The 7,371-nt window shown below is 41.4% G+C and overlaps 1 protein-coding gene across 1 annotated transcript in view; it reads left to right on the plus strand.

Annotated features, from left to right (window-relative positions):
* RNF175 (ring finger protein 175) overlaps nt 1-7,371 on the plus strand; it is an 85,011-nt gene that overhangs the window by 10,571 nt on the left and 67,069 nt on the right. The window lies entirely within an intron of this gene.

Here is a 7,371-nt window from a genome sequence, read left to right on the forward strand (position 1 = left end):
CTCCAGGTTCATAGGGTTTCCAGAGGCAAGCTATTATGGAAGTGGATGCCACTCCTCCTTCCACGCTTGTTTTAATCGGGGAGCTCCACCCCACTCTCTGTCCGCATTGGGTAGCCAACCATTAACGCATTTGACACATAAGTGTCACAGTGGATCTTGCTTAAAAGCAAAGAGTACCAGAAGAATGACTATCTGTGTTTCTTTGATTATGCAAAGACATTTGGCTGTGTGGGTCACAAAAAACTGTGGCTAGTTCAGAGAAGAAAGGGAATTCCAGACTACATGATAGTGCTTCTGCAAAAACCTATACTTGGACAAGGAGGCTGTCGTCAGAACAGAGCAAGGAAACACTACATAACTTAAAATCAGGAAGAGTTTATGCCAGGGATATGTCCTATCTCCATACCTTTTCAATCTATGTGAAGAACAAATCTTCCAGGAGACTGAGCTTTATGAGTAGGAATGTGGAATCAGGATTGAAGGAAGAATCATTGACAATCTGCGTTATGCAGATGACACAACCCTGCTTGCTGAAACTGAGGAGGACCTGAAGCGCTTGCGGCAGAAGGTCAAGAACTGCAGCCTTCAATATGAACTGAACCTCAGCATCAAGAATACAAAAGATTCTCACCATGGGACCAATTGGCAGCATCATGATAGATGGTGAAAAGATGAAGATTATTAACAGCTTTATTTTGTTTGTCTCCACAATCAACACTCTTGGTACCAGAAGCCAAGAAATCAAAAGATAAATTGCAGTGGGAAAGACTGCTGTCAGGAACATCTCCAGAGTACTGAAGAGCATTGATATCAATCTGGAGACTAAAATGTGCCTGATACAAGCCGTGGTATTTGCAATTACGTGCTATGCATCAGAAAGCTGGACAATGACTAGGGATGATAGAAGGAAAATTGATGCCTTTGAGCTGTGGTGCTGGAGAAGAGTGTTGAATATACCAAGTACTGCTGGGAGAACAAAGAAGTTCATCCTAGAGAGGGTGAGACCAGGCTGCTCCTTGGAGGCAAGTATTCTGAAGTTTCATCTGACATACTTTAGACATGTTGTAAGGAGGAACCCGTCCTTAGAGAGGGACATTAATGCTTGGGAGAGTGGAAAGACAGCACAAGAGAGGAAGACCCTTGATGAAATTGATTGACTCAGTGACTGAGGTAATGAGGATAGGTGTGTCAGAGGCAATATGGTTGAGGATCGAGCAGGATTCGGAGCTAATGTACATAGGGTCACTATGAATTGCAGATGACTTGATGGTACATAACAACCACAAAAACTCGGATCCACAATCAACACCCTTGGCACCAGCAGTCAGGAGATCAGGAGAAATATTGATTGCATTGGGCAAGTCTCCTGTCAGAAGACTAAGATTACTAGAGAAGTCAAATTACTAAAGAGAGATTATGTCAATATGAAGACTAAGTTACACCTGATTCAGGACATGGTCTTTTCCCCCCTTTTCATTAGTTTATTTACAGAATTCTAATACAAATTCAAACAAATTCTTTCTGTTTCCCTCACCACTTCCCCATCCATCAAATTGTACAACCCAATGATTAATCCCCTCTTCCCCCTGTACATCCACATCCCTCTGCTTCCAGCCTCTCCCACCCCTCCTGGATCCTTATACTCCTACAATAATGGTTTTTTCAATATTTATTGTTGTAGGACTGAGTTGGTTCACTCAGCATAATGCTCTCCAGTCCCTCCCAAGTTAGGTAATAATTTACAAAGTTATTGCTCCTTCCTGCTACATAGTATTCCATTGTGTGAATGTACCATAATTTCTCAATCCGTTTGTTTGCGGTTGGGCATTTGGGCTATGTCCATGTTCTGGCGATGGTGGATAATACTGCTATGAACATTGGTATACAAATCTCTGTTTTTGCCTCAGTTCCCGTATTCTCAGGGTATATTCTAATTAGTGGAATAGCTGGGTCATATGGAATTTCTATGTTCAGCTTTTTAAAGGGCGTGGTCTTTGCAATCACTTGCTCTGCATTTGAAAGCTGGACAATGAATAAGGATGGTAGAAGGAGAATTGATCTCTTTGAGCTGGTGTTGAGTACAGTTGAAGGAGAATCCCATGGACTTCAAAAGAACAAACAGATAAGTCTTGGTGAAAGTGCAGTCAGAATGCTTCCTGTAGGCAAACATGGCAAAGTTCCATCTCACGTACAGTGGGCATGTTGTGAGGAGAAGCTATTCCTTAGAGAAGGGCTTCATGCTTGGAAAGGTAGAAGGTCAGCAAAGGAAAAGTAGACTTCAACAAGACGGACTGACACAGTGACTGTAGCAGTGTGCTCAAGTGTGTCAGAGATGATGAGCATGGCACAGGATACAACAGGATTCAGATCTGTTCACTGGGTCACTATAAGTTGTAAGTAACTTGACAGCATCTAACAATGATGGCAATCCATTTCCCCCCAGCAAAAGCAGAAGTCAACTGAGAGAGACCTATCAAGTCAAGGAGGTTGTCATTAGGGCATTTCTTCTGGAGCTTAGTACATCAACCCGGTTGCTGTGACCTCCACTTTTTAATATCAGAGACCATATAATCTGATAGGATTACAGCCTGGCGGGATCACGCTGTAGAGTGTCTACTCCCAGGTAGGTAGATGCCGGAAGCCATGAGAAGCGGCCACCATCGTCCACTGCCCTGTCCACTTTCTCTTTTCTGATGTTGATCAGCAATTCCCAGCATTGCACAAACATAGCTCAAGTCCCTAGTTAGCTGCACCACCTGGAGTTTTGTTCTCTCTTGTAAGGGGATCACTCAGGCCTCTGCTCAAAGCACAGATTTTTATTCTGGAGTCTGTTTACCATGAGTCCAAGAAATCCTAGACTGAACTAGGGTGGCATTTGTTTCTTTCCATCTGTCAAAACTGCTTACACTATTGGAAGGAAGCATAGGAGGAAATCTGGTTAATATCAGGTTTGTATAACAAGTGTTTTATTTGTTGTCTCTTCTTTGCCGTCACTGGGGACTTTAGCTTTCAAACAATATCCTTAACACTACTGGACAAATGATTAAACTGTGCATGCTGTCTGTGAGTGTTAGAGTCATTGTCTTTCCCATGATGGTCCTTAAAGGTTACAAAAGACCATCTTTGGTAGAATGGCAGTCACCAGGTGAGGACAACACGTGGCCAGATGCTGTAGGTCACCCACAGTCTGTTCTGGGGCTCAGTTCCCTGAGGCTCAATCCACATAGGTTGGTCCACTCCACCCCCTCCCTTCTCTGAGGCCATGCTTTAAATTCACCATCCAATAACAATGCTTTTATAACTGGGAATAAGGAAGGCCAAAGAATGAGTGTCTGAATTATGGTGTTGGTGAAGAGTGTAGGATATCCCGTGAACTGCCAGACAATAAACCAATCTGTCCTGGAGAAAGCGCAGCCAAAGAGCTCCTTGGAGACACAGATGATGAAGCTTCCTCTCACATACGGTGGGCACATTTTCAGGAGGACCCAGTCCCTAGTGAAACACAATTTTCAGGAGGACCCAGTCCCTAGTGAAACACATCATGCTGGGAAAGGTCAAGAGTCAGAAGAAGAAAAGACGATCTTCAGTGAGATGGACCGATTCATTGGCATAACAGTGGGCTTGAGGATGGCAGAAATCATGAGGATTGTATAGAATAGAGCACCGTTTAGATCTGTTGTTCATAGAGTTACTATGAGTTAGAGCTGATGTGATAACAACTTAGCTAGACAGCACTGTTGTTGTTAGGTGCCATTAAGTCAATTACAACTCATAGCAGCCTTGTGAGCAGTGACTCTGAACTTCACCTTATTCTGTGACATTCTCACCATTTCTAACACACTTAAGTTGATTGTTAGTCACTGGGTTAATGCATTTCAAAAGGGTCTTTCTCTCTTACACTTTCCCAAGTATAATGTCCTCTCTAGTGATAGGTCCTCCTTACAACATGCCCAAAGTACGTGATATGCCATTTTACCACTTTATTGCCCACAAGGAGCTCTCTAGTTACAATTTCTTTAGTATAGAATTATTTATTCTCTCTTTCCCCTCCTTTTACCTTTTAAACTTTTTTAGAATATTTTTTATTCATTGTTGCACATTTTCTTCTCTCCTCCAACCCACCCCACAATGCACCTCTTATTCCAAATTGTTCTCATTCATATAATGCATAATCATACATTCCTTTTAGGCAGTTCTTCCCCTCACTTGCTCTAATTCACTGTTTATTATCTATCTACTCTTTCTTCATTTTCTTCCCATCCTTCTCCCTAACCCCCATGTCTGTCTTATTTTATAACAGTGGTATTACATAGTATTTGTCCCTTTGGGACTGAGATATTTCACTCAGCATAATATCCTGCAGGCTCCTTCATGTTGTGTAATGTTTTATGAGTTCACTGTTTTTCAGTGCTGTGTAGTAGTCCATTCTGTGACAGTACCATAATTTTTCTATTCATTTGTTGATAAGACTATTTGTTCTCTTGGCAGTCCGTGGGATATTAAATTCTTGCCTCCAACAACACACTTAAAAGCATCAGTTTTTCTTCTGTCATCCTTAGTCAATGTCCCGCTTTCAGATTCATAGCAAGTAATTGAAAAGATCATGTCTTAAATAAGGTACACCTCAATCTTTAAACTGACATTAATTTTTAGCACCTCTGGAAAGGCCTTTGACAACAGATTTTCGTCTTCTGATTTCTTGACCACTGGTACCAAGGTTGTTGACAGGTTTACTCTTTCTCTATCTGTAATCATTTTGTCCATTAGCCCAGTAGTGCAGGTTTTTCTTTTCTTGATGTTAAGATGCAATCCATATTAAAGGCTATAGTCTCTGATCTTCTGCAGCAAGTGCTTCAAAGCCTCTTCACTTTCAGCTAGCAAGACTGTGTCATCTGCTTAATGCAGGTTGTTGATTTCCAATCCTGATGCCACATTGTTCTTCATGAAGTCCAGCTTCTTAAATGATCTGTTCAGCATACAGATTGAATAGCTATGGAGATAAGTATCCCTGATTCACATCTTTCTTGATTTTGAACCATCTAGTGTTCTCTTGCTATGTCTGGACAACGGCTTCTTGATCAAGAAATAGGTTTTGCATAAGCACAATTAAATGTTTGGATACTCCCGTTCTTCTCAATGTCAGCCATAATTTGTTGTAAATCACAATTAAAAAAAAATCACATACGTTTGCATTGTTAATAAAGCACAACATACATTCATCTGATATTTTCCTGCTTTCTGCCAACATCCATTTGATATCAGCAGTAATATGCCATGTGCCACAGACTCTTCTAAATCTGGCTTGGATCGCTCGCTGTTCTCTTTTGATGTACTACTGTTCTAGCCACTACTGAAATAATCATAAAAAATCTGGAAGAGTATACACCAGGGATGTGTCCTATATTTTCAATCTATATGCAGAACAGATCATCTGGGAGGCTGGGCTCTATGAGGAGGAATGTAGCATTAGGATTGGAGGAAGAATCAACAACCTACATTATGCAGATAACACATCTCTGCTTGCTGAAACTGAGTAGGACCTGAAGCACTTACTGCAGAAGATCAGGACTGCAGCCATCAATATGGATTGAAGCTCAGCATCAAGAAAACAAAAGATTCTCACCACTGGGCCGATTGGCAGCATTATGATAGACAGTGAAGAAGGGATCGAGATTGTTAACAGCTTCCATTTGTTGGCTCCACAGTCAACACTCTTGGTACCAGCAGACAGGAAATCAAAAGGAGAACTGCATTTGCAAAATCTGCTGTCAGGGACCTCTCCAGAATACTGAAGAGCAATGATGTCAGTCTGGAGAGTAAAGTGCACATGATCCAGGCCATGGCCTTTACAATGATGTGCTTTGCTTCAGAAAGCTGGACTAGGAGAATTGATGGATAGGAGAATAGGAGAATTGATGCCTTTGAGTTGTGGTGTGTAGAAGAGTGTTGAATATACTGTTGACTGCTGGGAGATCAAACAGGTTCGTCCTGGAGAGGATGACACCAGGGTACTTTTTGAAGACAAAGATTCTGAAGCTCTATCTGACATACATTGGACATGTTGCAAGGTTGGACCAGTTCTTGAGAGAAACACCATTATTGGGAGGGTGGAGGGTCAGCGCAAAAGAGGAGGACCCTTGATGAGATGGATTGCCTCAGTGCCTGGGGTAATGAGGGTAAATGTGTCAGAGACAATAAGGTTAGCTCAGGATAGAGCAGGTTTCAGAGCTATTGTACATAAGGTTGCTATGAGTCACAAGTGACTCAACAGCACATAACAAAAACAATATTTTACTTGCATGTGATATTAATGATCATTGTTCAATAATTTCCGCATTCTGTTGGATCACCTTTTTTTCTCTAATCAGAGTAAATACAGATCTCTTCTAGTTAGTCAGCCAGGTAGATGTCCTCCAGATTTCTTGGCACAACTTAGAGAATACATCCAGGGTTGCATCTATTTCTTGGAATATGTCCCCAAACACATAGAATCTTGGCTATTGTTCTTAGGTACCACTGAGTAAATTCCAACTCACAGAGACCATGTGTAAACAGAATGAAATCCTGCCCTCCTCCTGCACCATCCTCACGTTCTTGGCCATGGTTAAGTCTGTTGTTTAGTCACTATGTCAATCCATCTTATTGAGGATCTTCATCTCTTTTGCTGACCTTTTCTTTTCCAAGTGTGGTGTCCTTTTCCAGGCATTGGCCTTCCTAGTAATATGTCCAAAGCTTATCAGTAAAAGTCTCACTGTTCTTGCTTCTAAGGAACAGCTTAGCTGTGCTTCTTCCAAGATGGATTTATTTTGTTCTTTCAGTAGCCCATGATACTCTTCACCAGCTTCACAAATGAAAGGTATCAGTTCTTCATCTTTCTTACTCATCATCCAGCTTTCATGTGCATATGAAACAGTTGAAAATATAATAACTTGATCTAGTGTGTTTTAGTCTTTCAAGTCTCATCTTTGCTCTTTAGCACTTTAAAGACACCCTTGGCAGCAGATTTGCACAATGTTGTGGCTTAACCTTAAAAGGAATTAAACAAAAGCAAAACCATGACACCAAGTGGACTCCAACTCATGGCAAACCTATATGTCAGAGCAGAATAATGCTCCGAATGTTTCCAATAGCTAATTGTTTTCAGAAGTAGAGCTGTAGTTATCACTCCAGGGGCATCTCTGGATAGACTTGAACCACCAGCTTTTTGGTTAACAACCAAAAATATACCATTTCATTTCACACGATGGAATACTACGCAGCACGCAGGAACAATGGTTTGATAAACCACTACCTAACTTGGAAGAGACTGGATCTAACTCAGTCCCACAGGAACAAATACTGTATAAGACCATGAGCAGAGATGTGAGGATG

This window comes from Elephantulus edwardii, unplaced genomic scaffold (assembly GCF_000299155.1).
Source record: "Elephantulus edwardii isolate Elephantulus edwardi_28Jun2011 unplaced genomic scaffold, EleEdw1.0 scaffold00034, whole genome shotgun sequence".
In the NCBI taxonomy this organism is placed as follows: Eukaryota; Metazoa; Chordata; class Mammalia; order Macroscelidea; family Macroscelididae; genus Elephantulus; species Elephantulus edwardii.